Below are 14,371 nucleotides of genomic sequence, written 5' to 3'. Positions count from 1 at the left end.
ATACTTGGAGTTGAAGTACAGCCAGGTGATCAGACTTTCTGAAGTGTGGGTGTGGAATAGCACAGTAAGCACTCTTGATGATGGTGTAACAGTGGTCCAGTATGTTATTTCCTCTAATACTATAAGTGAGTTTTAGTGATTTTTTCAAGCTGGCCTGGTTAAAATCTCCCAAAATGATGAAGAAGATGTCAGGGTGTGCTGTTTCATGCCTGTAATGTAGAGAATACAGCAATGATGTACTAAGAAAGTACTGTATATGGCCCAGTCAATCATAGGTAAAGCCCTCCCCACTATTAAACACATTTACATGGAGCACTGTTGCAGGAAAGCAATATCCATCATCTAGGATCCCCACCACCCAAGTTCTGCTCTTCTCTCATTGCTACTATCAGCAGGAAGGTGCAGAAGCCTCAGGACTCACACTATCTGCTTCAGGAACAGTTATTACCCCTATGTCTTGAACCAGTGGAGATAACATCATTTAACTTCACTTGCCTCAACACTGAACTGTTCCCACAGCCTGTGGACTGTCAATGACTCTTCATCTCATGGTCTCAATATTTATTAATTTTTGTTTTCTGTTTTGTATTCGTACAGTTTGTTGTGCTGTGCACATTGGTGATTATCTGCCCTGTTGGATGCAGTCTTTCATCGATTCTGTTAATGGTTCTTGGATTTACTGAGTATGCCTGCCTGCAAGAAAACAAATTTTAGGGTTGTATCTGGTGACATATGCGTATGTACTTTGATAATAAATTTACTTTGAACTTTGAACTTTTGAAATCTGATTGTTATGGTCTGGGGCTTTGTCATACTCCAATGTGAAACTTTTCTAAAGATAGCTACAAATACCCACTGAACTTCTGTACCCAAACTTCACTCCATAACATATATATGACATATTGCACTGAATCATATAGCAAGTATCACCCTTTTAAAAGAACAATCAATATACTGTAATTCAGATCACTGAACATTTCAGCTAATAACCTTTGTAACATGGTCGTGTGTTTAGCAGGTCTTCCTCCGCCTATGCTACAAACAACTCTTTCCATCTGTGCAGTTCTCTTTGACCACTAATTTCCTTTGTCTTTCAAGTTATCTGATAACTGAGTATAATAATGTGGAGCAAAATGCTGAGATGATTCATTTATAAATAAAATACCCTGAACTTATGATTTTCCTCAGACACACAAATAGAATTTAAAAAAGGCCGAAATTTTCCCCCAATGAGCATAGTTTACGTGAAACTTAGTGAATGAGTGTCAACTTAATGAGAAACTTAGATTCTTCGAAAAGAGCCAAAAAATTTGAGGTTTATAGAACTTTGGCTGTCTTGACTTTTTATTTCTATGAGATGTCTTGTCCATATGTTACGTAACTGGCAACAATGAATATCAATCGAGACAGGTTATACAAAAACGACCAAACATTTATTAAACATGGATAAACGATAAAAAAAACAAACGAAAACTTTAACCGGAAGTTAACCGTTATGCAGCCGTTTAACAAATTGTCACTCGGCACTGGTTCTTAAAGCGTTAAATGCGAAAACAGTTCTTAAAGCGATAAAGTCAGATATAGTTCTTAAAATGGTAACTGCGAAAGTCCAACAGATTTATACGTTCAATTGGGAGAGTCTTCTCTGGAGAAGGATTTCTTCATAGATGCGATTTTCCTGCTAGTTCTGTCCAAAGGATTCACGATGCAGTAAATAAACAGTTTAAAACAACTGACCTTAGTTTCTAGAGAGCAAACCTTTGCATGAACTCTTTACTCATTTTGGCAAGAGTTATGTTCAATGCAGGTCGCTACTCCCTCAACGAAGACTCAATAGGTCGATCCTTTGTTAAACTGCCAAACGATGCCAACTGCTCTCAATCCTTCGGGTCCTGTACTTCGATAAAGTCTTCACTCTCCCTTCTACTGCTGGAATAAGGTAAATCAGCACATCTAGCCAAAAATTTCCAGTCCAGTAATATGGTATCTTGCAACAGAATGTAACAACTGTTTAAAAAATGGAACTGCGTCATAAAAACAAATACACAACAGAAACGGAGACACAGCACGTTCTACCTGGAAATCTACAGGCGGGAAAATTACATCAGGTGACCTCCAAAAGACCATTACATCATTCTCAAAAAAAAATACAGATCTCCTTGAGCATGTAACTCATAAAAGAGCCTTATTGTTCCCATGGCATGAGGGTAAAAACCCAGATGTTAGTTTGCAGCCATAACAGACATGAGGATAGGTGCATGCAACAAATAGTAACATTTTCCTGAATTAATTCACTTAGAGGATTGTATGTTATTGGCTAAGCTTGCCCTTTAATACACCAACATTATGATAATATGATACACCAATTATTTTGAACTGTTTGTCTTTTCTACTCTAAGGATATAATCCAGCAAAGAAAGAGGAATTTCCAATTTAATGTGATGTTTGATCTGGAGGGGAACTGGAAGCTGTGGTTTTCCTATGTGAAGGCTGCCATTATTCTTGTTGGTGAAGTTGTGCATTTGGGAGATATTTACATTATGCAGAGTTCAGAGCTTTTATTCCTTTAAGGGTTCCAAAGATATTACCATTATATAGTGATGTATATTGTTACTATTAATATCTCCGATTCAAAAAATTTATATTCAACCACAAGAGGGCATGAAAGGCAAGTCTGAATAGTTAGCAATCAAGATGAAGAATCATAAGGAAATATTTGTTTTAGAAAAGCCAATGTAAATCACATTGAATTCTGTTTTTGGAATCCTGACCTCAGCTTATTAGCAGGGTTTAAAGAATTACATCTTGTTTTGGCTTTCAGCAATGAGTATTCGTTGCAGTGAAATCAAATCTTAATTTGATTTGGTCTTCCTTGACGTCTCTGCAATAAAAAAAACCAGAAAATGCTGAAATTAGGCAGCAGATTCAGCAATACCAGTGAAAAAAAAGCATAATTAACATTTCACATTATCTTAAAAGATTTGCAAAATAATTGAAGCATATACCAATAGATTAAATGAACATGATCGTGAAAAAGATGCATACATCAGGTACATCAGGATGTTCTTTATCAATTATGGCTCAGCATTTAATTCCATCATCTTCTCTAAACTGATCAGTAAACTGCATGACCTGGGCCTCAATACCTCCTTGTGCAATTAGATCCTCGATTTCCTCACTTGCAGACCCCAGTCAGTTTGGACTGGCAGAAACATCTCCACAGTCTCCATGTTCTTAGCCCTCTGTTCTACTGACCTTACACCTATATGTTGCTAAGCACAGCTCCCACACCATATTCAAGTTTCCTGATGACACCACTGTTGTGGGCCATGTCAAAGGTGGTGATGAATCAGCATACAAGGGGGAGATTGAAAGTTTGGCTGACTGGTGTCATCACAATGACCTCTCACTCAATGTCAGCAAGACCAAGGAACTGATTGTAGACTTCAGGGGAGGGAAACCCGAGGTCCACGAGCCAGTCTTCATTGGAGGATCAGAGGAGAGGGTCAGTAACTTAAAATTCCTGGGTGATACTATCTTAGAGGTCCTGTCCTGGACCCATCACATAAATCATGACAGTGTCTCTACTTCCTTAGGAGTCTGCGGAGATTCTGCATGACATCAAAAACTTCAACAAACTTTTATAGATGTGTTGTGGAGAGTGTACTGACTGGCTGCATCGTGGCCTGATATAAATGCCTTTGAATGGAAAATCTTACGAAATATAGTGGATCTGGCCCAGTATATCACAGGTAAAGCCCTCCCAACCATTGAGCACATCTACATGAAACACAGTCATAGGAAGGCACCATCCATCATCAAAGATCCTCACCCCTGTCATCAGGTAGAAGGTACAAGAGCCTCAGGACTTGCACCACCATCGGGCTTGTGAACAAAAGAGCATAACTACATTCATCTTTTGAGATGTTCCCAGAGCCAATGATCTCATTTTAAGGACTCTTTATCTTGTTATTTACTGCTATATATTTATATTGGCATTTGCTTTTTTTTAATCTTCTATACTCTACTTGACCTTTCATTGATCTTGTTATAGTTACTATTCTATAGATTTGCTGAGTATGCCCGCAGGAAAAAGAATCTTAGGGTTGTACAGTATGTGGTGACATATATGTACTCCAATAATAAAATTTATTTTGAACTTTGAACTTTTGAAGTTTGAAAAAGGCCAGTTTATTTTGAAGGATGTGTTGAGCTGTGCTTTTAATTTTGCCATGTGATTTATTAATAAGAAACTATTAATTGTGCACAGAGTTCTAAATGATAAAAGTGGAGTAAATAAATACAATAATAAAAATTTAAAAAATAATAATATAACATGATTTCTTCTAAGATTTCTTAAGGAATTAAAGGAATGGGTTTGCACAAATACAGTATCAAATGGAATTGACATAATTTTGAAAAAGGTTCATTTGGAACAAGATACCCAAAGTAGCTTCTTAATATATGCAATGCTTGTAATGTTATAATCATAAGGTCTTTCAGCAGCTAAAAAATCAACAAGCCACAGTCATAGTCATAGTCATACTTTATTAATCCCGGGGGAAATTGGTTTTCGTTACAGTTGCTCCATAAATAATAAATAGTAATAGAACCATAAATAGTTAAATAGTAATATGTAAATTATGCCAGTAAATTATGAAATAAGTCCAGGACCAGCCTATTGGCTCAGGATGTCTGACCCTCCGAGGGAGGAGTTGTAAAATTTGATGGCCACAGGCAGGAATGACTTCCTATAACGCTCAGTGCTGCATCTCGGTGGAATGAGTCTCTGGCTGAATGTACTCCTGTGCCCACCCAGTACATTATGTAGTGGATGGGAGACATTGACTAAGATGGCATACAACTTGGACAGCATCCTCTTTTCAGACACCACCGTGATAGAGTCCAGTTCCATCCCCACAACATCACTGGCTTTACGAATGAGTTTGTTGATTCTGTTGGTGTCTGCTACCCTCAGCCTGCTGCCCCAGCACACAACAGCAAACATGATAGCACTGGCCACCATAGACTCGTAGAACATCCTCAGCATCATCCGGCAGATGTTAAAGGACCTCAGTCTCCTCAGGAAGTAGAGACGGCTCTGACCCTTCTTGTAGACAGCCTCAGTGTTCTTTGACCAGTCCAGTTTATTGTCAATTCGTATCCCCAGGTATTTGTAATCCTCCACCATGTCCACACTGACCCCCTGGATGGAAACAGGGCTCACCGGTACCTTAGCTCTCCTCACGTCTACCACCAGCTCCTTAGTCTTTTTCACATTAAGCTGCAGATAATTCTGCTCACACCATGTGACAAAGTTTCCTATCGTAGCCCTGTACTCAACCTCATCTCCCTTGCTGATGCATCCAACTATGGCAGAGTCATCCGAAAACTTCCGAAGATGACAAGACTCTGTGCAGTAGTTGAAATCCGAGGTGTAAATGGTGAAGAGAAAGGGAGACAAGACAATCCCCTGTGGAGCCCCAGTGCTGCTGATCACTCTGTCGGACACACAGTGTTGCAAGCACACGTACTGTGGTCTGCCAGTCAGGTAATCAAGAATCCATGACACCAGGGAAGCATCCACCTGCATCGCTGTCAGCTTCTCCCCCAGCAGAGCAGGGTGGATGGTGTTGAACACACTGGAGAAGTCAAAAAACATGACCCTCACAGTGCTCGCTGGCTTGTCCAGGTGGGCGTAGACATGGTTCAGCAGGAAGATGATGGCATCCTCAACTCCTAGTCGGGGCTGGTAGGGGAACTGGAGGGATCTAAGTGTGGCCTGACCATAGACCGGAGCAGCTCCAGAATAAGTCTCTCCATATAGATTACTCATGATTTGACAAGATAGGTTCTGTCTCAAGTGTTCTCAGCATGTTTCTGATAGTCTGTAAAATAGCACTTAAAAATGTGATATTTCAGTGCAAATTAGCATCTAAAATTATAAAATGCAGGTCATACTTTTGCTTAGAATCAGAGCAGAGCAGCCATATAACAAATAATACAGAATTTTGATTAGAAAAATGCAAGATGTATCATTACTTCTGTAACACTTAGGTTCGGCTGGCAGCATTCGTCTAGGGGAAGACACTGTGAAATCTTGTTTGTGTGGATGCTGCGTGGTATGTTCCCCTGTTACAAATCAATACCACAAAATAACAAATAGTACACCATATGCAATTAAACGATTTAGCTTTATAATTCTTAACTTGACTAGAGGGTTAGTAAAAACAAAAAGAAAAAGGGCCCATTTTAATGAAACAGTCTAATGTTCACGTTGGAGCTCACGATTTTCCCGTCCGTTTGTTCTCCATCAATTTCCCCCGGGTGTGGTTGACTCCCAACCCCTTTCCACGTCCACTCAGTCCTGCAGTCTACAACTTCTCCGTTCTGGCATCTTCTCTCTCCACCTTCCGCTGAACAAGAACCCGTAAATACCCTGCTCTCGGGCACATAAGAAAGAAAAACGTTCCCCCCATTGGACGGTGCACATTCCAAAGCCCCCATCATAACCCAAACACTGCTGCTACAGAGAAACCATTACATTAACAGTGAAACCTTTCCCAGGGCATTACACTCTCCCCCAACCAAATTTAGTCATGTCCTCATGGCTTTGAGATAAGTTGCCAGCCCTTCCTGCAAAACACAAAGTCCAACCCAGGTGTAAAAGACCATAAGACCATAAGACAAAAGAGCAGAAGTCAGCCATTCGGCCCATCGAGTTTGCTCCACCATTTTATCATGAGCTGATCTATTCTCCCATTTAGTCCCACTCCCCTGCCTTCTTACCATAACCTTTGATGCCCTAGCTACTCAGATACCTGTCAATAGTTGCCTTAAATACACCCAGTGACTTGGCCTCCACTGCTGCCCGTGGCAACAAATTCCATAGATTCACCACCCTCTGGCTAAAAAAATTTCTTTGCATCTCTATTCTGAATGGGCGCCCTTCAATCCTTAAGTCATGCCCTCTCGTACTGGTCTCCTCCATCATGGGAAACAACTTTGCCACATCCACTCTGTCCATGCCTTTCAACATTCGAGATGTTTCTATGAGGTCTCCCCTCATTCTTCTAAACTCCAAGGAATACAGTCCAAGAGCGGACAAACGTTCCTCATATGTTAACCCTCTCATTCCCGGAATCATTCTAGTGAATCTTCTCTGTACCTTCTCCAACGTCAGCACATCCTTTCTTAAATAAGGAGACCAAAATTGCCCACAGTACTCCAAGTGAGGTCTCACCAGCACCTTATAGAGACTGAACATCACATCCCTGCTCCTATACCCTATTCCTCTAGAAATGAATGCCAACATTTCATTCGCCTTCTTCACCACCGACTCATCCTGGAGGTTAAGCTTAAAGGTATCCTATACGAGGACTCCCAAGTCCTGTTGCATCTCAGAACTTTGAATTCTCTCCCCATTTAAATAATAGTCTGCCCATTTATTTCTTCTGCCAAAGTGCATAACCATACACTTTCCAACATTGTATTTCATTTGCCACTTCTTTGCCCATTCTTCCAATCTATCCAAATCTCTCTGCAGACTCTCTGTTTCCTCAGCACTATCAGCCCCTCCACCTATCTTCGTATCGTCAGCAAACTTAGCCACAAAGCTATCTATTCCATAATCCAAATCGTTGATGTACAACGTAAAAAGAAGCGGCCCCAACACGGACCCCTGTGAAACACCACTGGTAACCAGCAGCCAACCAGAATAGGATCCCTTTATTCCCACTCTCTGTTTCCTGCCAATCAGCCAACACTCTATCCACGTATGTAACTTTCCTGTAATTCCATGGGCTCCTACCTTGTGTGGCACCTTGTCAAAGGCCTTCTGAAAATCCAAATATACAACATCCACTGCATCTCCCTTGTCTAGCCTACTGGTAATTTCCTCAAAAAATTGTAAAAGGCAGTGACATAGCTCCCCAAAGTGGTAGGGGCCACACTCTGTTCCCCCAGTATTACATAGGGCAGCCTATCCGGTGGTCTCCTGATTCTTTGAGACCTCCATACCCCCTCTTCTACCTCTTCATGTTCTGACACTACTGGGGATACTTCTGGTCTACCTGGCAAGGCCTTCCCTGGCTTATCACTCCTGCCCACCTGCAACTCGGACCCCTCTGTCCTTGGCTGAGCTCCGCTTCATCCCTTGCAGGGTCCCGCTGAACCCAGGTTGTCCACAGATAGCAACCCCCCCCCCACCTCCCCCTCCTCCCGATTTCACCTGACTCAGCTTGAGAAGGTTTGGGAGTCTCTTCCTCAATCAATGGAGAGTTAGCAAAAGGCAGCATATACCACACCCCCATGTCCTCATCCTCCGAATCAGTATCCCATGCAAGGGCGGGGGCCGGTCTAATCTCTGCTGCTGTTGGTCCTACAGGCGCCCCACCTCGCCGCAGAGTCCTCTTACTAAGTGTAGACTCCAGGTCGGGCTCTGGGTCAATCTGCACCTCTTGTCCCAGAGGCAGAAGGTGGTTCCAGTGGAGAAACTTGACAGGCCCATTCCCATCCTCTGGTTTCACCCGGAAATCTGGTATGTTTGGCATCTGACTCTCCACCACATAAGGCGTAGCCGCCCAGCGGTTGGGCAATTTATGCTTCCCAGGTAGTCGCAAATTCCTTATGAGGACTTGATCTCCTGTCATGAGTTGGGAGAACCTCACCTTTTGATCATACCTCCCCTTATTTCCTTGATTCTGCTTGGCAGCTGCAACTTCAGCTAATTCATAAGCCTTTTTCAGCTCCCTTCTCATATCAGACACATACTTCAGATGAGCCTTTGGTGGTAGGTCGCCCTCGTCAGTCCCAAAACAAAGGTCAATGGGCAACCTAGCCTTGTGTCCAAACTTCAGATAATATGGCGAGTACCCAGTAGCTTCATTTTGGGTACAGTCGAAACAGTGGACCAGATGTCCAATCTGTTGACTCCACCTGCTCCTCTTGCTGATCTCCAAGGTCCCAAGCATGTCTAGCATCCTCTTGGGCTGAGGATCACCCTGAGGATGATAGGGTGTGGTCCTCGACTTCACGACTCCAAGCATGCTTAGTAACTCATGTATGAGCCTACTCTCTCGAAATCCCATCTCTGATCACTATGTATCCACCTGGGAAGGCCATAATAAATGAAATACTTCTCCCATAACACTTTGGCCACCATTGACACCCCCTGGTCCTTGGTAGGGAAAGCTTGCGCATATCTGGTGTAATGATCCATGATGACTAAGGCATTTGCCGCGTTGCTGGCATCTGGCTCTATTGACAAGAAATCCATACACACCAGGTCAAGTGGCTCCGCACTCTGTAAGTGGGATGAGGGACCTGCCCTCGTAGGCAGTGTCTTCTGCCGTATGCATCGAATGCATGACTTGCAGTATTCTTTGACCTCCGACTTCATTCGGGGCCAGTAAAACCGATCTCTGAGCAATCCATAGATCTTTTCAACCCCCAAATGTTCAGAATCATCATGAAGTGACTTCAACACAGTCCTCCGATACTTCTCAGGCAGAACCAGCTGGGAACGCCAAGGTCAGTCCAGAGGTGATGTGACCCGGTATAGGATCCGGTTCCTCAACTCCAGTCTCGGCCATTCTCTCAGTAACGGAGGCACCACAGCGTGTTTCATCTTGTCCACCTGAGCCATGTCTCCCTTTTCGACTGCTGCCCAAATGGTACTGATGCCTGGGTCATCTCGCTGAGCAGTTGCCACTTCCCCAGAACTCAATTGGATAACTTGCTTGTCTTCAGAGCAACACACATAAAAGTTGCTGGTGAACGCAGCAGGCCAGGCAGCATCTCTAGGAAGAGGTGCAGTCGACGTTTCAGGCCGAGACCCTTCGTCCTGCGTTCACCAGCAACTTTTATGTGTGTTGCTTGAATTTCCAGCATCTGCAGAATCCCTGTTGTCTTCAGAGCAGTCAGGTTACAGTAAACTTGTGGAATGGCGTCATCAGAAGCTCCCAATTGATCTACTGCTAGATCCTGTCCTTGCTTTCTGACTGTCTTCAATGTGATGGCAAACTGACACATAGCTTTCACCCCTGGGGCAGGAACGCTCTCCCCTCACTCCACAGAAATGATAGACCCTGTCTTTGAAGTCTCTGTGCCCAACTATGGGAAACTTAACTTGTGATATAGTCGGCTCCGCTGTTTTATCAAACCTCTGCCCCACAATCGTAACTTTGCCGACAACTTTAACAGTACTTAACAGGCAAATTAACAATTCATCTGGAATACGAGTATCTACCCCATTCAACATACAGCATTAGTTAATGGTAGCCCCCATGAATGAACACCACCACTCCACCCCGGCAGCATCCACCCTAACACAGACTTAAAACACACAACCCACTAGTTCAATGATCAGGGCAATCACACAGCATCCAATGAAATCAATCCCAGAACAATACCCCCACAATTGTAACCCTCGGGTTTGGCTAGCGACATTAGTCTAGGGGAAGACACTCCCCAGCCCACCAAACTTGTGAAATCTCATTTGTGTGGATGCTGTATGATGTTTTCCATTACAAAATAACAAACAGTACAGCATATGCAATTAAACGATTTAGCTTTATAATTCTTAATTTGACTAGAGGGTTAGTAAAGAAAAACAAAAAGAAAAAGGGCCCATTTTAATGAAACAGTCTAAAGCACATGTTAGAACTCATGATTTTCCAATCCATTCATTCTCCATCGATTTCCCCCAGGTGTTGACGACTCTTGACCCCACTCCACGTCCACTCAGTCCTACAGTCTATGATCTTTCTGCTCTGGCATCTTCTCTCTCCATCTTCTGCCGAACAAAAGCCCACGAATACCCTGCTCTCAGCATACAAGAAAGAAAAACACTCCCCTCATTGGACAGTGCTAATTAATCTAATAAATAAATGCCTAATTCAACTAATTCCTCCTATCTACAAATTGCCCACATCCCTGCATTTTTTCATATACACATGCCTATCTAAGAGCTTCTTAAACACCCCTATCATTTTTGCCTTCACTACCACCCTTGCCAGCACATTCCAGGCCCTCAACACTCTGTGTAAAAAAAACTTGCCCTGCATATCTCATTTGAACTTACCCCCCTCAATTTAAAGCTTTGCCTACCAACATTTGACATTTCAATCCTGGAAAAATGTACCTGACTGCTGACTCTATTTCTGCCTTGCATAATTATATACTCATAGTCATACTTTATTGATCCTGGGGGGATATTGGTTTTCATTACAGTTGCACCATAAATAATTAAATAGTAATAAAACCATAAATAATGAAATAGCAATATGTAAATTATGCCAGGAAATAAGTCCAGGACCAGCCTATTGGCTCAGGGTGTCTGACCCTCCAAGGGAGGAGTTGTAAAGTTTGATGGCCACAGGCAGGAATGACTTCCTATGACGCTCTGTGTTGCATCTCGGTGGAATGAGTCTCTGGCTGAATGTATTCCTGTGCCCAACCAGTACACTATGTAGTGGATAGGAGACAATGTGAATTGGTTCCATTAGGCTATAAAAGACTAAGGGGTAGGCCATTTGGGATGGAGCTAAAAAAGATTATGCTCTATCAAACACTACCTTATATAATGGTTGGAAAATGCATGATCATGCACTTTGGTAGTAGAAATAAATGTGCGGATTATTTTCTAACCGGGGAGGAAATCCAGGAACCTGAGATGCAGAGGGACTTGAGAGTCTTTGTGCAGAACACCCTGATGGTTAACTTGCAGATTGAGTTGGTCGTGAGGAAGGCAAATGCCATGTTACCATGTTAGAGGTCTAGAATACAAGAGCAAGGATGTGATGCTGAGGCTTTATAAGACACTGGTGAGGCCTCACCTTGAGTATTGTGAACAGTTTTGGACCCCTCATCTTAGAAAAGATGTACTAGTATTAGTGAGGGCCCAGATGAGGTTCACGTGGATGATTCCAGGGATGCAAGTGTTATCATACGAGGAACATTTGATGGTTCTGGTTCAGTACTCGCTGGAATTCAGAAGGATGAGGGAGGATCTCATTGAAGCCTTCAGAATAGTGAAAGACCTCGAAAGGGTAAGTGTGGAAAGGATATTTCCCATGGTGGGAGAGCCTACGACTAGAGGGCACAGCCTCAGGATAGAGGGGCACCCTTTCAAAATAGAGATGCAGAGAAATTTCTTCAACTAAAGGGTGGAGAATTTGTGGAATTTGTAGCCACATGCAGCTGTGAAGGCCAGGTCGTTGGGTGTGTTTAAGGCAGAGATTGATAAGTTCTTGATTGGACATGGCATCAAAGGTTACAGGGAGAAGGCCTGGAATTGGGGTTGAGGAGGAGAGAAAAAGAATCAGCCATGATTGAATGGCGGAGCAGACTCAATGGGCCGTATGACCTAACTCTGTTGCTATATCTTATGATCTTATGATCTTATGGCATGCAACTTAGACAGCATCCTCTTTTCAGACACCACTGTCAGAGAGTCCAGTTCCATCCCCACAACATCACTGGCCTTACGAATGAGTTTGTTGATTCTGTTGGTGTCTGCTATCCTCAGCCTGCTGCCCCAGCACACAACAGCAAACATGATAGCACTGGCCACCACAGACTCATAGAACATCCTCAGTATCGTCCGACAGATGTTAAAGGACCTCAGTCTCCTCAGGAAATAGAAACAGCTCTGACCCTTCTTATAGACAGCCTCAGTGTTCTTTGACCAGTCCAGTTTATTGTCAATTCGTATCCCCAGGTATTTGTAATCCTCCACCATGTCCACACTGACCCCCTGGATGGAAACAGGGCTCACCGGTACCTTAGCTCTCCTCAAGTCTACCATCAGCTCCTTAGTCTTTTTCACATTAGGCTGCAAATAATTCTGCTCACACCATGTGACAAAGTTTCCTACCGTAGCCCTGCACTCAGCCTCATCTCCCTTGCTGATGCATCCAACTATGGCAGAGTCATCAGAAAACTTCTGAAGATGACAAGACTCTGTGCAGTAGTTGAAGTCTGAGGTGTAAATGGTGAAGAGAAAGGGAGACAAGACAGTCCCCTGTGGAGCCCCAGTGCTGCTGATCACTCTGTTGGACACACAGTGTTGCAAGCACACGTACTGTGGTCTAAACTTTTATTAGATCTCCCTTCAGCTTCTGGTGCTCCAGAGAAAACACCCTAAGTTTTTTCAATCTCTTCTAAAAGCACTTGCCCACCAATTCAGGCAGCATCCTGCTAAACATCTTCTGCATCCTCTCCAAAGCCTCCACTTCCACATCCTTAGGGCGACCAGAAGTGAATACAATACCCCAAGTGCAACCTCAGAAGCATTTTATTGTTTTAAGAAAGTGCACAGCATGCTTAACAGTCCTTAAAGTATTGATCAATTTAAAATTCTAGGTTGTACTCAGTAAGCCTTGTTAATGATTCATCAGTATGAGGAATGGAATCCAGAACACACTTTATATGAGATTCCCTGCAATAAGTTCCAATATGTGCAATAGCCAAGGTAATGCACAGTTAGCTTTATATCTTTGCTGTAAATTGGTAAATTTACAATGTAAATCAGTTTGTTCTTGTTATATATACTGAGGTAAAGTGAAAAACTTTGTTTTGTATGCTATCTATACAGATCATATAATCACATCAGTACATTGAGATAGTACAAGAACAGAATCCAGAATAAAGTTATAGATTAAGTGCAGTGCAAACAGACAATAAGGCAGGGGTAGAGGTATAATGAGATAGAATGTGAGGTTGAGTCAATTCCACAGATGTTTTCTCCAATCATCACCATTGTGGGAGAAACAGAAAACTCATTTTACGGTTTACAGGATGCTGATAAGAATTCTAGGGAGTTTCAATTGATGGTTGGTGGGCAGAGGGGTAGGAAGATCTGGGCTTCAAGCGTGAGAGTGGATTAGCGATTCTGGTGGAGAGTGAAGGAATGTAGTAATTAACTGAAGTTTTGGGAACTTAGTGGGTTCTCGATCCAAGGGTGGTACTCAAGGGTGTAATTTGGCCAGGTTACAGTAATGTTGGGGAGGGGGGCAAGGTTGGCTAAGGAGGACATAAAAAGACCTCAGAAAACGTGATCAGCCTAGTTCCCAATATCATGCACATTGAAAAAGCCTTGAATGCATGGTAAAGCCCTTGTTCTGTAAGAGAGGTGCACAGTACTTATAGACCATTACTGAATTTATTGGAAGCAGTATCCAGATGGACCTTGCATATCCGTGAACAACCACTTTGTGTATCCACTATATCCAGAAAGATATCTTAGCAACAAGCAATTGCAAGCAATGCTTCAGATTTTTAATGATACTTCTTTGTCCAATTAGAAAAACAAAAGGATTTTATAGAGCACTGTGTCTTGCCTAGCCCTTAGGTCCTTTTCTTTCAGAGG

At 42.7% G+C, this 14,371-nt stretch overlaps 1 protein-coding gene across 2 annotated transcripts in view; it reads left to right on the top strand.

The window, feature by feature from the left end:
- The window catches only part of LOC140201325 (clathrin heavy chain linker domain-containing protein 1-like), a 50,713-nt gene extending 49,982 nt beyond the window's left edge, over window positions 1-731 (top strand). For both annotated transcript variants that reach the window (XR_011886839.1, XM_072265222.1), the window contains one exon: window positions 598-731. The gene's annotated coding sequence lies outside the window, so the exon portion shown is untranslated. The remainder of the gene's footprint in view (window positions 1-597) is intronic.
- Window positions 732-14,371: the final 13,640 nt, after the last annotated feature.

This window comes from Mobula birostris, chromosome 8, assembly GCF_030028105.1.
Source record: "Mobula birostris isolate sMobBir1 chromosome 8, sMobBir1.hap1, whole genome shotgun sequence".
In the NCBI taxonomy this organism is placed as follows: domain Eukaryota; kingdom Metazoa; phylum Chordata; class Chondrichthyes; order Myliobatiformes; family Myliobatidae; genus Mobula; species Mobula birostris.
This window is presented reverse-complemented; position numbering and strand designations above follow the sequence as displayed.